Here is a 17,091-nt window from a genome sequence, read left to right as displayed (position 1 = left end):
GTAGAAGCAGTGCAGAGTCTTTGACCCTACCCGCTAATTTCGAATGATCCGCCCTTAACAGCCCAAGCCCCGTCACCACCTGAGTTATGTCCTGATGGAGGGCCTCCTTCGTTGCTTTTATTGCGTCCAGTATCTGATCAAACCGTTTGTTTAACCTCTGTTCCGATGACGACGTCTCACCGACTTCTCCGTCACCGTGGGTCCCCGCGGGGTCCACATCCTCCTCCTTTATGCCTTTGGGCTTCATGTCTTATAGGTGCGCAGCCCTTGTCTTCGACCCCCCGATCTTGATCTGTGTGAACTGCCCTTGCTGGATACTCTCCGAAGGACCTAGCTCAGCTTGGCCCCCTCCACTGATTTTCACCCGAAAGCAGCGTTGTCCACCACCTCTCTACAGTACACTCCAGGGCTTCCAACCACGTTGCCTCTAGTTTGTTTATGGGTCGTCCCGGGTCTGGTACCACTCTTTTAGCCACCGCCCGTCGCAGCTACCACTCCCTTCCCTGTCCAGCTCTTCTGGCTCACCCCAGAAGGATCCCCGAGTCCACACCAGCACACTCTGGTACTCCTCAGTCATAGCTGCGTCCCCACCGTCCATTCGTGATCTCAGTGGACCCCAGTCAGTCACAGGCCGTTCCCCTCCACACTCCTGTGCTCCTTTTGTCCACTCATACAGATTCTGCTCCTCAGTGCCAGCCGCAGCTGCTTTTAGATTTCGTCATGGCCCCCCGTCGCCCACTGCACCGCTAGCTCTCCATAGCCCCGGTAGCTCAGCGCCGCGAGCCTGCCCCCGCCCCCACCTCCGCAGCACCAAGAACAGGCCCGCAGCCCTGCACTCACCGGCAGCCCCAGTAATGGAGCCTCAACGACCACAGCTCCAGGCACTCCGTTCCGGAGCACTCCTATGTCAGCTCCGCCGTCTTCATTCCCCACGATCTCCGGACCTCCGTTGCTGCGTCTCCGCAGATACACCTCGCCTCCAGCGTCCGCTCTGCAGTGCCGGGGCCCTCGCGCCTTGGTATGGGTCCCGGCCCTCCGCTCTCACGTGGTAGCACCTCCGCTCACTCCGTGCCTCTCGCCCGGTCCGCTCCTTACAGCACTGTCCCTGCAGCGTTGCGCTCCCACAGCTATTCTTTCACCGCAGCGGACGCCATCTTGGGGTGCATTGTTCGCTCGGCAGCCCCCCTTCAGGCCGATTCCCAGTCCGCCTCCGTATCCAATCGCCTCCGGTGTCCGTGCAGGGCCGCAATCAGTCGATCGCACGTCCACCGCTGTCCGTGTACAGGGGCGCGCCCCCACACCTTAATCCCGAGCGGTCCCGGACTCACTCCCTCAGTCGGGTCCGGCCGCCATCTTGCAGCCTCTCCCCTCGATGCAGCCACTGATTTCAACACCCAACTAGGGGTTCCCGGGGGTGCAAAATCACTCTCTGGTGGGCACAAAAGCCTCCGGCTACCTTCCGACGGCCGTTGCGATCTTCATCACCTTTACCCAGGCAGTTTTTCTGGATAAACGGCGGGATCAGGGACGGAGCTCGCCGCTCACGCCGCCTCCGCCATCGGCGTCCAAACCACGCCCCTCTGTAAAAACATTATCATCATGGCCTGATCTTGTTTTTTTTTTCAATGCGGTTGTAAACTCTTAAACCTCAAGGACCTAAGCAGTGTAATAGGATTTCATTTTTCCTTTCAGGAGATAGCTCTCTGCTTTCAAGAGTGTCAATGTAATTAATCAAATAATCCTTCCACTCCTCCCATTTCAGACTACTAACTTCGCCATCCTTTAACATGAAGGATTGAAGGATTGAGGAGCCGGAAGATTCATATTAGCCATGGTGAGTCACAGGCAAGGAACACTTAAAGAATTAAATTATGTTCAAATACTGTAAAAATTTAACCAAAGAACAGTGAAAAGGAAGAAAAGAACAAAAAAGACTTTAAAATGTATAATTATATGATTTGGCTGTAGATACCTTACTAGCAAGTAAGTGTGCGTGTCACTGTTGAAGAGATTGCCAATGTGACACGCAAGGTGAGCGGATCACCGTACCTGGATTCCTTTAATGTAGTTCGTGAAGAGAGTATGTCACCGCTGTGGAGCAAAGTGAATAAGCCACTAAAAGACAAGAAGATGCAGCCACACAATGAAAGTGACACACTAGGGGGTCGATTCCGATCCGGTAAAAAAAACATCCGTACGAATCCTATCCGGAGCCCTCTCCATACGACTCGTACACACGCCGTACGACCCGACGAGTACAATCCGGACCAGGGCATTAGGACGCGATCCGTACGGTCCACGTCAGGTAAGGGCGATTCGTACGGAAAAGCGCACAATCACATACACACCGTACGGTGTGTACCCTCCATGATCGCAGGGGTACGCCCCGTACACCCAGCATACATGGGGTACGGTGCGTACCCCCCATGATCGCAGGGGTACGCCCCATACACCCAGCGTACATGGGGTACGGTGCGTACCCCAGCGATCATGGGGGGTACGCGCCGTACCCCATGTACGCTGGATTTACGGGGCATACCCCTGCGATAATGGGGGTACGCACCATACCCGGGGGACCGTTCCGTACCTGTTTCGGGAACAGCTGGTTCCGATGGAGACTCGTACGGGGATTCGAGTCGTACGGTCTCTGTACGATTCGTACGTAGTCCGGCTCCTGGTACGAACCGTACTTCGACGTACGAACGCGGGACGTTGCAGAGTACGATTCGTACAGGAAAAATGCTCTGAATGGCTATTCCGAGTGGTTTTTCCCAAATCGGAATCGACCCCTAGGTGTGTGTGTCATCGCAGAAGAACTTCCCTAGGCACCTGAACTCCGGTGAGGAAAATTAAATGTAAAGCAACTGTCACATCCGCTGAAGAAAACTGCCAGTGCAGATCGTGAATTGTGTAGTAGCGTAAGAAACTCCAAAGATGGCCGCCACGTTACAACATTGCGTAACGTGTGTGAGGCCGTACTGCGTATGCTGTGACGTTTAGAGCTGTGATCGGATCCGGGCAAGCAGGAATGCCGTCACACAGGAGAGCTCACAGAGATCGTGTTCCGAGCACTCTGGACAGCAACATGCGGACACAGCATCTCGCGGAGAGCTTGTCTTGTGTACTCCATACACAGCGGTCAACGTTCAATGGTCATTGGACAAACAACGGCCAGCAGCTGGGGAGAAGTGCTTAAGAGCCGTTGGCGGACACAGTGAGCTTCAGAGCCATTGGCGGACACAGTGAGCCGTGTGAGGCCAGTCTAATCCGTCGACTGGGCCATGATGTGCCTCCCCAGTGCGCTGATTCTGAGGTGCTGCTGGTGGTGGATGTCGGAGTATTGGGGGTCAGACTGCCCCAACAACTGCATTCCAATACTGAGTCCGGAGGGTGCACAGACATAATATCGACTCCAAAATATCGTTTGGACAGAATATCAAGTCAAAAATATCGTTTGGACAAAATATCGACAGGACAGAATATAGACAGCCAAAATATCGTTTTTAAGGTAAGTGAAGTAATATCGACTGTAAATAATATAGAAAGTGAAAATATGTAAGTATATAATATAGATAGTAAAAAAAATCGTTTTTATTTTTAGGGTTCAGGGTCAGTTTTGGGTTTTTGGGTAAAGGGGTATTTTTAGGGTTCAGGGTCAGTTTTGGGTTTTTGGGTAAAGGGGTATTTTTAGGGTTCAGGGTCAGTTTTCAGTTTTTGGGTAAAGGGGTATTTTTAGGGTTCAGGGTCAGTTTTCAGTTTTTGGGTAAAGGGGTATTTTTAGGGTTTAGGGTCAGTTTTCAGTTTTTGGGTAAAGGGGTATTTTTAGGGTTCAGGGTCAGTTTTGGGTTTTTGGGTAAAGGGGTATTTTTAGGGTTCAGGGTCAGTTTTCAGTTTTTGGGTATTATTTTATTATATTTTGTTACTATATATATATGTTTTAATAAATATGAAATAAAAAATATTTATTTAACTTTCATTAATTATTTAATTATTATAAGTTAATTTAAGTAATTTTAAGTATATTTTAGTAATTAATTATTAATATTAATTTAATTTAACACTGTTTTTAGTAAATACGATATTTTTTACAACTATATTTTTGTAAACGATATTTTTAACTCGATATTTTTGTACTTACCTGTTTGTAGATAGAAACTCGATATTTTGACTGTCGATATTTTGTCAACGATATTTTTGATGGTCGATATTCTGTCCCTCGATATTATTTCAGTGATCCAGTCCGGAGACTTGATGGCACTGCTCCCCCCTAGCACAAACCCAGTACATTTGGGCCTAATTGGCACATTCCTGGAACCGTATTGTTGCAATGGGTAATGGGCCCATTTACGCACCAGCAGCTCTTCCTGTGGTGTGTACCCTACAAAGCTCTGAAATAAATGAGTTGTGACAGTCATCATTGGTACGAATCACCTCAACACTCTCATTCTAGTTCAGCTGGGGAAAGTGCGACGCATCATCTTGACATGCGTTCCTGGTGAAAAGCAAACTCCATCTTCCATGGAAATTACGTCGATCGACGCAAGGTGTCTATCTTCACATAACTTGTCTCCGCGGTTGCTGAGGAGAGGATTTCCTTTGCGTGTGATTTCTCCTGACCTGGAGGTTGAGCATCGTGTTGACGGTGGGGATCTACTCACTGTACCCTGCACTACAAGTTTCTTGGTGACGCTTTCTTCATTAAGCCCTTTAGTGCGCATAGAATCCGCCGTGGTGCGGTCAGTTCCATGCGCGGGCGGGGCCACGTCGGCCAACGGACGTGCGCAGCACTACGGAGGTAGTGCTTGCGATGGCAGTTGGCCGACGCACGCAACAAACTACTTAAACTATTGTTTTGTTTGGCAGAAATAGCTGAAAATCTACATTAGAGTCATTCTTGGGTAATTAATTCATTTGGCTGGGTTTAATGTATAACATCTGGTGCAACTGGCTTCACTGTATTTTTTTACAGAGTGTGTGCCCTTTAAGCACTATACTGTTAACAATGAAATAACTTTGAAAATAGCTATTACATTAATTATTTTCTTATTTAGCAGTCAGACTGTGCTAAAACGTGTGCTTTAAACTCCTTAAATGTGAGCAATCCTCAAGCTTTAATGCCTTCCAAGGGTGAACCTTCTATGCCTTGGAAGGAATGGAAGGAGTATTTTTGTAATTATATAGACACATTTGAGGATGATGATTTTTTGCCTACAAAAGAAAAATAACATTTTGTTGTACTGTTTAGGATCTGGGGGTTTGAAAACTTACAGTCAAATTGAAAACGAAAACACATGGAGATGGTAAGGTTTCCCTGAATCACCAACAGAATATCGACCTACAAAATATCAACCTACAGAAATATCGACGCAGGAATATCGAAGGCAAGAATATCGACAGCCTATCTACAACATGGTAAGTACAAAAATATCGAAACCAAAATATCAATGTTAAAAATATCGTAATTAAAAATATCGTTTTTTTCTGCTAACATTTTTTGTAAAATAAAGTAAATAATACTTATAAATAAAAAAACATAGTTAAACATATTTAATAATGTTTAAAATTAATAAATATTACATATATAATAATAAAAAATTAATTAAACATATACATAAAATATATAATATATACATACTTAATAATACGTTTTAATAATTATTTTAATAACTTATAAATTATTAAAAAATATTACAAATTACAAATACATCTACACCGTGGTCTCCAACCGGTTGATCGCGAGCTACCGGTAGCTCGCAGAGACCCCGGGAGTAGCTCGTCTAGCCCTCCGCTCTGATTGGGCATAATGTGTGGATGGGGCAGGCGAAGAGGATGACGCAATAACGCTCCTCTCCTGGAGCTTCCGACGTCTCTCGTGAGAGTCTGACGTCATTGCCTACTGAAAACGCGCTGGTATCGCACTGTCTGCCATTGTGCGATGGGTGCCAGCGCGAGCAGTAGGAGACGTGACTTCCACCGCCTGAAGCAGCCACTGCAGGTAAGCTCTTTTGTTTTGTGCCTCTCCCCCCCTATTGTGCCGTTTTTCGTGCCTTTTTTGTTAAAATCTGCAGATGCCTCACATCTCTTGCCCCTCTGGGCTCCAGCAGCAGGGGCCCCTCCCGCTGACCCCCGCTCGGGTTGCTCTGCTGCCCCGCTCCCTCCCTTCCCAGTAGCCAGGGCCCCCTCCCTCTGCCCCAGCCCGGGCTGCTGTTTTGGCCTCCTCCTTGCTTCCGCTCCTCTTCCCCTCCTGGGCTGCTGTTTCCTCACCCTCCTCCCTGCGACAAAGCTAGTCTAAAACTCTGCAGTTTATTACTTGTCGGGCACACAGTGGATAAAGAGAGTTCATCATATCCCACTGATCCCATTTGCATGTTTTTCATATTAAGTACCCCTAATGAGGAAGGCTTGAGTGAAATGTATTTTTGTTTGCGAGGCGTATTGTTACCTTATTGTACTGCGCATTTATTAAGTACTTTGCAAGTTGGTGCCATAAAAAAAGTTCTCCTCCTTTGTAATGCATGCACTCGATTGCACAGTTTATATCGAAATAGTGAGTGGTAAAACCTTGGTAAAGCTTCTGAGCATTGGGTAGTTTGTGGTTAGTTGTATGTTTGCCGTGTTCAAAGTAGCGAGGGGCTCCGCAGCCTCAACACCTGGAGCAGCCCCGGCGCCTCCTCCAGCTGCGGCCTGCCCCTGGCCCCGCCCGACGCAGGGCTCCCAGGACAAGCTGGGAGACGCCGGGCTACCCGGGCAGCCTGCACCGCCCTCAGCGGGGAGTCCTACTCCAGCCTCAGATGTAACTTTCACTGCAGCAGACACCAGCACCTCAGCTTCTACCTGTAGCAATGCATTTACCCCTACCTCAGCACCTACCTGTGTCAATGCACTTACTCCTACCTGTATCCCTGCACCTACTCCTACCTCAGCTCATACCTGCATCTCTGAACTACCTCAGGAGAGGTACAGCAGCAGGGAGTCCTACTCCAGCCTCAGTTGTAACTTTCACTGCAGCAGACACCTGCACCTCAGCTCCTACCTGTATCAATGTGTTTACTGCTACCTCAGCACCGACCTGTATACCTGCACTCACTTCTACTTCAGCTCCTACCTGTGTCCCTGCACTTACTCCTAATTCAGTTCCTCCCTGTATCCCTTCACTTACTCCTACCTCAGTTCCTACGTGTATCCCTTCACTTACTCCTACCTCAGCTCCTACCTGTATCCCTTCACTTACTCCTACCTCAGCTCCGACCTGTATCCCTTCACTTACTCCTACCTCAGCTCCTACCTGTATTCCTTCACATACTCCTACCTCAGCTCCTACCTGTATCTCTGCAACTACCTCAGCATAGATGCAGTAGCGGGGAGTCCTACTCCAGCCTCAGATGTAACTTTCACTGCAGCAGACACCAGCACCTCAGCTTCTACCTGTAGCAATGCATTTACCCCTACCTCAGCACCTACCTGTGTCAATGCACTTACTCCTACCTGTATCCCTGCTCCTACTCCGACCTCAGCTCATACATGCATCCCTGAACTTCCTCAGGAGAGGTACAGCAGCAGGGAGTCCTACTCCAGCCTCAGTTGTAACTTTCACTTCAGCAGACACCTGCACCTCAGCTCCTACCTGTATCAATGTGTTTACTGCTACCTCAGCACCGACCTGTATACCTGCACTCACTTCTACTTCAGCTCCTACCTGTGTCCCTGCACTTACTCCTAATTCAGTTCCTCCCTGTATCCCTTCACTTACTCCTACCTCAGTTCCTACGTGTATCCCTTCACTTACTCCTACCTCAGCTCCTACCTGTATCCCTTCACTTACTCCTACCTCAGCTCCGACCTGTATCCCTTCACTTACTCCTACCTCAGCTCCTACCTGTATTCCTTCACATACTCCTACCTCAGCTCCTACCTGTATCTCTGCAACTACCTCAGCATAGATGCAGTAGCGGGGAGTCCTACTCCAGCCTCAGATGTAACTTTCACTGCAGCAGACACCAGCACCTCAGCTTCTACCTGTAGCAATGCATTTACCCCTACCTCAGCACCTACCTGTGTCAATGCACTTACTCCTACCTGTATCCCTGCTCCTACTCCGACCTCAGCTCATACATGCATCCCTGAACTTCCTCAGGAGAGGTACAGCAGCAGGGAGTCCTACTCCAGCCTCAGTTGTAACTTTCACTTCAGCAGACACCTGCACCTCAGCTCCTACCTGTATCAATGTGTTTACTGCTTCCTCAGCACCGACCTGTATACCTGCACTCACTTCTACTTCAGCTCCTACCTGTGTCCCTGCACTTACTCCTAATTCAGTTCCTCCCTGTATCCCTTCACTTACTCCTACCTCAGTTCCTACGTGTATCCCTTCACTTACTCCTACCTCAGCTCCTACCTGTATCCCTTCACTTACTCCTACCTCAGCTCCTACCTGTATCCCTTCACTTACTCCTACCTCAGCTCCTACCTGTATCCCTTCACTTACTCCTACCTCAGTTCCTACCTGTATCCCTTCACTTACTCCTACCTCAGCTCCTACCTGTATTCCTTCACATACTCCTACCTCAGCTCCTACCTGTATCTCTGCAACTACCTCAGCATAGATGCAGTAGCGGGGAGTCCTACTTCAGCCTCAGGAATTACTTTCACTACAGCGGACACCGCGCCTGGGGCAGGCAATCCAATATTGGATGCCGCGCGTGGGTAATGGCCAGAAATGTGGGCTTGGGAGTGCCAGCATGAGCTGTCCTGCGGGCTATAAAGCCAAGATTTGATAAAGCCAAGATTTGATAAAGGTGCCCTTTGACAAATCGGAGTTGACCGAGATGCAGCTGGGATGAGGACGAGCTAAAAAGAAGTGGGCTGAGAGATGAAAAGCAAGAAGGAGATGTAAAGGAATAGGGCAGCAGAGGCACAGAAGAAAAAATGTCAGTGAAAAAGTTGGCGACTGAGAAAAGTAGATGAAGAAACAAAATGGAAACATAATAGGGAGTGCGATGTTATAGGCAGAGTGGGGAAAGGAGGAACCGCTGTTGGTGTAATATGGACAGAGAGTTAAAATAAAAGCATAAGAGGAGAGAAAGAGGGAAAGGAAGAGTGGGAAGAAGTAAGAAATGGAAAGGGCGGGAGCAAAGGGGAGTGCAAAGAGTGACAATGAGAGGAGAGTGACAGGGATGGAGATGAGAGAGAAGTTCACAGAGAGGAGAAAGCGACAGAGGGGAGGGGAACGAGTGGCAATGAGAGGGGGTGACAGAGATGCAGATGAGAGAGATTTGCAGTGAGGGACAAAGGGAAGTGGAAAGAGGTACAGCAAGGAGAGTAACATGGATGGAGATAAAGAGCGTGTGATAAGGTTCATAAGGGCCAAATGAGAGTGGATAGAATGGCAATTAGAGGAGAGTGACAGAGATGGAGGTCAGAGAGAGGAGGGAAGGGCAAAAGGGAGTGGAAAGAGTGACAGCAAGGAGAGAGTGAAAGGATGGAGATGAAGAGCGTGAGATGAGATTCATAAGGGCCAAATGAGAGTGGAAAGCGTGGCAATGAGAGGAGAGTGACAGAGAGAGAAGTTCACAGAGAGGAGGGGGAGGGCAAAGGGGAGTGGAAAGAGTGACAGCAAGGAGAGAGTGAAAGGATGAACATGAAAAAGGGTGCAATTCAGGCAAAGCTGTATGGGGGGAAACAGGAGGTAAAAAGAGTGATGGGGAGACCCAAAGGTGAGGGGGAAGTGCAGAGGGCAGCTGAGGAGAGGGTGGCGGTGATGGTGAAGGGTGTGAGACACAAAGACACCGAAACACAGAACAGAAATGAGTGGGATGCAGAAAAAGGAAGGTGGTCATTTTTTAACACAAAAAGACACTCTACTTGCTTGGACAAGCACTCACTATTTCCTCATCCAGCCCAGTGAGTCTCATGGAAGCTCCCAGAAAGGGGAAGGTGTGACCAGGGGGGTGCTTGTGAGGTGGCACCGGGCACAGTATGTCTGGCTTCGGGTTTTGTGTTTGTCACTATGTGAGTAAATCAAGTATTTCAACGTCTGCTTGCAGCTGCAGCGGTCTCTGTGTACTTTTTTGAGTACAGGTCTTTAAGCCTAAACAAATGTTTGTGAGTCTTGCTTTATGTGTGTACTTGATAGTGTTTGAGTGTGTGTATGTACTTGTGTTGGGGTGAGGTTGATGGATATAAGGATGTTGTTACAGATCCTGTCATAACACTTTCGCAAGTGCTTTATCAACCTTCCTGCTTCCTCAAATTTGCTTGAAAATGCTCCATTTATCCACTCTTTTTTTCAAAGTTTTCTCGGGGGGGAACCCCCCAAACTCCTCGTAGGTTGTTAGGGGTCGCTCACTCGCCTCAGTGAAATACCTCTATCACTTTACGCCGCACCACTTTCAAATGTCACCAGCCGCCCCTGATTACAGCATTATTAAAGGTGTCCATGTGGTATTCTTGCCTTTTGTGGATTGGATGTGGACTTCATCAACATTTTTACTCTTGCTACAGCCTCAAAAACCAATGATGGGTGAAGAGCCAGGTCCCTCCAAAAGGCCGAAGACTTACAACTTTCAGCAAGAGTGGGAGAACACATTTTTATTTACACAAATCAAAGACAAGTGTGTGTTTTTATTCTGTGGAGCAAAAGTTGCAGTGGGGAAAAAGGGCAATGTTGAGAGGCATTTTTCAACAAAGCACATGCATTTTGAGAGGAAGTTCCCTAAGGGAAGCAGCCTGAGGTAACAAAAAGTAAATGAACTGAAATCTGCATTGCAGACACAACAATCTTTTTTTACAAAGCCAACGAAGAAAGCCACTGCGGCAACTGAAGCATCCTTCGTAGTAACTCATCACTTGATCAAGCACAAAGCAACATTTTCAGATGGAGCAATTGTGAAGGAAGTAATGCTTCTAGTAATGGCCCACTCCTTATTCAAAGACTTTAAATATAGCCCTGAAATTATGTCTGGCATTTCAGATGTGCAGTTGGGGTCAAACACTATGGTAAGAAGGGTATCTGCATTATTGGTCAACATGATAGAGCAGTTGGAGCGGGATTTAAAGACATGTAAATATTTTTCTCTGCAATGTGATGAATCTGTTGATGCAAGCGATATTGCACAGTTGGCTATCTTTGTTAGAATGGTTTTTGAAGATTTCACTTATAAAGAAGAATTTTTAACTCTGTTGCCTCTGAAAACCACAACCAGAGGATCTGACATCCACAATGAGGTGAAAAATTATTTTGTGAAACAAAATGTCCCATTGAAAAAGTTAGTGGCGATAACAACTGATGGTGCACCCGCAATGATAGGGCGTCATTCTGGCTTCATTGCCAATTGTAAAGCAGATCCAGATTTCCCTCCGTTATTAAACTACCATTGCATTATACATCAACAGGCAATATGTGCGAAGGTAATGGAGTTTGATCATGTGATGACTCCTGTTGTTAAAAGTATTAATTCAATTCGTGCAAAGGCCAAGCAGCACCGAACCTTCAAATTGTTCCTTGAAGAACTTTCAGCTGAGTATGGTGACCTTTTACTGCACACTCAGATCCGATGGCTTAGCAGAGGAAGAATACTGCGAAGATTCCTTTCCCTATTGCCAGAAGTCAAAGCTTTCATGGAGTCTAGAAATGAAGATACCACACAGCTCTCAAACACTGATTGGTTGCTCGATTCAGCTTTTTTGACAGATGTCATAGAGAAATTAAATTTATTGAACTACGGGTTGCAAGGCAAAAACAAGACAATAGCCAACATGATTAGTTCTGTAAAAACATTCAAAACAAAACTTAACCTTTTCATACAGCATGTACAGAAAAGAAAATTGCAGCACTTTCCCTCGGTGCTCCAAATCCTGTCAGAAAACAACATTGAGGCTGAGATCCTTGACATACAAAAATACAGTAACCTCCTCGTGAGGCTTAATCAAGAGTTCAGTGACCAGTTTAGTAATTTTGAGCAACTGGAGCCCTGTGTGATGTTCACTTCAAACCCCTTCATGGAAGTGGATGTTAGTGACCTTTCAGAGAAAATTAGTGTTCTTCTGAACCTTGACTCTGACACCATGGAAATGGAGATGTTCTCACTTCAAAATGACATTGAATTGAAATCAAGGCAATCTGACATTAATTTCTGGAGTCTTGTGGATGCAGAAAAGTTTAAGAACAACCACACAGCTGCATTGAAACTTTTTCCCCTGTTTGGCTCTAACTATCTTTGTGAATCTGCATTTTCCGATATGAACTTCATAAAATCTAAGTTTCGCACACGTCTGACTGACGAACATTTAAATGACGCCATAAGAGTTGCCCTCTCAAGCTACACCCCAGATTACAAGGCATTACTGGACACCATGCAGTGTCAAGTCTCTCACTGAAATTATTTGTATGCAGTCGTAATCAATACTTCTTCAGTCACAGTTCCTGGTGAAATCACAAATCTGTTTCATTATTAAAACCAAGATTAAAGTCGCTGCAGAGAAGATTCTCCAGCCTCCTGCAAAGCTTTTTTATTATTTGAACAAGAACAATGCAATGTGTACTGCAGGTCTGTATTACAAACACAATAAAACTTAGCTGGAGAGAAGAATCTTGAGCATGTTTCCAATTGATTATTTGCAGCATAAGAACGAATCAGTTCCACATTGAAGCTAAGATCGCTTCCCATGTATGTTTGTTAATTGAGCCGCATTACAATGATTATTTCAATGACCACTATTACTGGAAGGTCTTAATTTTGGACCTTAATTTTGGACCTATTAATTGAAATGACTTGAAGCGTCACAAATCCAAAGTCATTCCTTTTGGTGTTCTAGGGAACTCTTAAGTCAGGCCTGTCTTGGGTATTTTGTTCAAACCACAGTATGGCCTCTGATTAAATTAGGCTTAAAGTCAATGAAACTGGGCGTGGGGGGGTCTCTCGATAAAATGCGCGAGTTGATGTGGGTTCAGTAGCTCACGACGATTTTCACTGGCCAGAAGTAGCTCTGACTACACAAAAGGTTGGAGACCCCTGATCTACACACATAAAACAATAACATAAATACAAAGTAAATAATTATATTTAATAAATTAAATATATATATATATGTACTTTCAATATTTTTAAAATTAATTGTATACTAAATTATCTAAAATAATACAAAAAATATTAAATAGTTAAATAAATAAAACTATTATTTAAAGTCCCCCAAAAATGACAGTAATGAAAACGTTGGATAGTGTAGGACTTACAATTACTATTACCACTCCAGAGAGTGCAACAGTAGGGAAAGCGTTGGATATAGTTGGAGTAAAAATTACTATTCCAACTCCAGAGAGTGGAACAGTAGGGAAAGCATTGGATAGCGAGGGGTAAAAATTACTATTCCCACTCCACAGAGTGCAACAGTAGGGAAAGCGTTGGATAGCGTAGGGGTAAAAATTACTATTCCAACTCCAGAGAGTACAACAGAAGGGAAAGCGTTGGATAGTGTAGGGGTAAAAATTACTATTCCCACTCCAGAGAGTGCAACAGTAGGGAAAGCGTTGGATAGCTTAGGGGTAAACATTACTATTCCAACTCCAGAGAGTGCAACAGTAGGGAAAGCTTTGGATAGCGTATGGGTAAAAATTACTATTCCCACTCTAAAGAGTGCAACAGTAGGGAAAGCGTTAGATAGAGTAGGGGCAAAAATTACTATTCCCACTCCAGAGAGTGCAACAGTAGGGAAAGCATTGGATAGCGTAGGGGTAAAAATTACTATTCCTACTCCAGAGAGTGCAACAGTAGGGAAAGAGCTGGATAGCATAGAAGTTAAATATAACATACTTATAAATAATTTTTGTTTTTAAAATAATTAATAATTTAATTTGTAAATTACTCTACATCATTTACAAATACCCATTAATAATTATTAAAAACATAATTACAATTGAATAGTTAATTAACAATAAATTAACAATAAATACCAATAAATATGAATCAATACATATTAGTTACCAAAGAATAAATATTGAACAATAAAATATTTGTCATAGCAAAAACGTAATAATTAAAAAATATTAAACAACAAAATTATTTTTAATACCCAAAAATATGTTTTATGAAACATTAATTACCAATCAATAAAAAATAATTTCCAATTAATAAAAAACTATTACCAATTAAAAATACGAATTGCCAATTAAAAAAATGTATTACCAATTAAACAAATTAATTACCAATTAAAACATGTTATTACCAATTACAAACATTAATTACCAACTAAAAAAATGAATGACCAATTAAAATATTTAATTGCCTATTAATAATTAATTAAAAATAATTATCAAAACCAATAAATAAAAATAAATAATTACTTAATTACAATTAAATTACTTCCCACCCAATTGGGAATGTATAATTCCTAAAAATGAATAAGTAATTTAGTATAATTAAATTACTTTCCACCATATTCCCCTATAAAACCACAACTCGCTCCGGTACTAAAACATAAAATTGACTTAAAAATAACATTATTAATATAGAGAAATAGTACACATATAATTTAAAACAATTAAAATACTTAACCAAAAACATATAACACATACATATTAAATGCATAATGAAATACATAACAAAAATACAAATATCGATATTAGTAACATCGAGATTAGTAACATCGATATATTGGTATCGATATTACTAACTTCGATATTACTTACATCGATATAAAAAAATTCGATATTACTTACCTCAGGGTCGATATTCTGTCCAACGATATTCTTGACCTCGATATTCTGTACCTTTGATATTTCCAACTCGATAATTTTGTAGGTCGATATTTAGGAATTGATATTTAGACTGTGCACAGTTTTGACTGATGCATTAGCTGATTTGGATGCTCACTTCTCGACTATAGTTTGTGTGGCGGTGGATAGATATAACTGAGAGCATAGAAGAATATGTTTCTGGTTTACAATCCTAAACATTAACTTGCAGATTTGGTAATCTACAAGAAGAATTCATTTGGGGCCAAATTGTAATGCATGCTTATAATCCCAATATCCAGGATAAGTTATGGGTGAATGGTGAGTCACCCCTGAAGAGGTTATTGCGTTAGTTAAGAAAGCGGAACTTACTGGCAGATGTGTCAAAAACTGTTCTGGAAGAAGCACATGAAGTCAAGGAGGTTTATAAAGTTATTTCTTCAAAAAACATGAAGGGGGTGGAAAAAAACTGGCAGTCATCTAATTCATTGCAAGGCAATCAGAATTTTGTGAGTGATAAGAGAGGTATGTTTGACAGTGTGAAACCCAGAGTGAGAAAGTGTTATCATTGTGGTTCAAAGGAGCATTTAGCATGTTGGAAGAAACGTACTGCCAGGAACCAAAAATGTTCTGCTTGTGGCATTTTAGGTAATTTTACAAAGGTTTGCAAATGGAAACAATGGGAAGTTAAAAAAATTAAGGATGTGCACTTTGTAGACAATGATTGTAAAGAATATTTCAACGATTCTGATGATTCTAATTCTTCGAACATCAACCACGTTTTTGTATTGGCTATGATGTGTTGGATGTTAAGCTTGGCAAAATAAAGAAACTGGTGTGTGAGGTAAATATTGGTGGTGTGAAGGTAAATGTGGTAGCTGATTCTGGCTCTCCCTTCAATATAGTTAGTGAGGAGGTATAGCTAAATCATTTTGTTGACAAGCTAGGCTCTCATTTGGACAAATCTGAAGTAATAGCTGAAAGCTACAATGGGGACAAAATAGATTTTGTTGGCTGCAGAAGTCTTGATTTCCTATATAAAAACAGGAAAACGAAATGTCAGTTGTTTTTAGTAAGGAAAAGCCCTTCTGTATTAGGTTGGGGTAATCAAGGGGAGCTGCAAAGATTTTAAATCCCAATTGTGCGAACCCTGATTTATCCATTGACGATTCCGATTTGAACAGTTCTGAGCTTCTCAAGAAATTTCCTAATTTGTTTTCTGGAAAATTTAGTTTGTTGAATGATTTTCAACATAAAATTGAATCGAAATCCACAGCCATTTCTTGTATAAAAGGTCAGACATTGGCCCATATCTATAAAAGAGGAAGTGAAAAACGAGTTACAGAAACTTGTTGACACTGGCGTTATTGAACAGGTGGAATCACCGGAATGGGTATTTTGGCTTGCCAGGAGCAGAGAAAAACAATAGTCAGTTTGAAAATATTCATGAGCAAGATATGTGTCATAAAATTCTGAAGGCATGCAGATATCCAATAAACATATCACATTGTGTACTCTTCAAAAGATGACAATGAAACAACAATGTTACTTTACATAAATAACATACATAGAATTTATTATATATATACAGTATTAGAAAAAAACACAAAAATGGAAGATGATGAAGACTTGTTGAGCAACAATATGTAAAATTGTCCTTAGATAGTGGATTAATACAAAATAATATAACACATGCAGACAAATTGATGAGAATGGGACAATTATCTCAGTTGTATAATGGATTTTATGATATGTAACTCATTCAATGATTGAATATTCCATATTTCAACAAAGACAGATCGTGTTCTGGAGGGTTTGAAGATAGGTTAACTGCGCACGTTTTGCCAATAGTGCATTCATCAGGAAACTGTCAACCCAAAATCAATGTAGTGTGGAAATTACCTTTCCTTGGACAAAGGCTGATAAGAGGGACCCATTGCTTCTGGGGGGTGGGGGGGCGACTTTAGTATGTAAACATTGTTTCATTGTTATCTTTTGAAGATCACTTGAATGGGTTTCTCCATTGGTGGTGATTAAACGACTCAATGGAAAGATCAGCAGTGGCGGCCAGCATGGTTCGTGAAAGGCAGGGCGGATGTGAGCGCGCGGGGGTGGGGTAGTCGCGAAGTGGGGTGGGAAAACAGTCAAAAGAAAATAATAATAATAAAAGAAAACTAACCTTGCTGCGCCGCTCCCACTTCTCTGCTCCTGCTCTCCGAGGCACAGGAAGCACAGAAAAGGCTCCCCAGCCCAATCACAATGCTGCAATGCAGTAGTGTGATTCGTTTTGAGCGCCCTGGTTTGATGCACAACCAGGGAATGGGGGCCTGGGCTTGTTCTCTATGCAGGCTGTAATGCAGCCT

This window comes from Lissotriton helveticus, chromosome 7 (genome assembly GCF_964261635.1).
Source record: "Lissotriton helveticus chromosome 7, aLisHel1.1, whole genome shotgun sequence".
Lineage (NCBI taxonomy): Eukaryota > Metazoa > Chordata > Amphibia > Caudata > Salamandridae > Lissotriton > Lissotriton helveticus.
The sequence above is the reverse complement of the archived record's forward strand: the minus strand, read 5'-3'. Positions refer to the sequence as shown.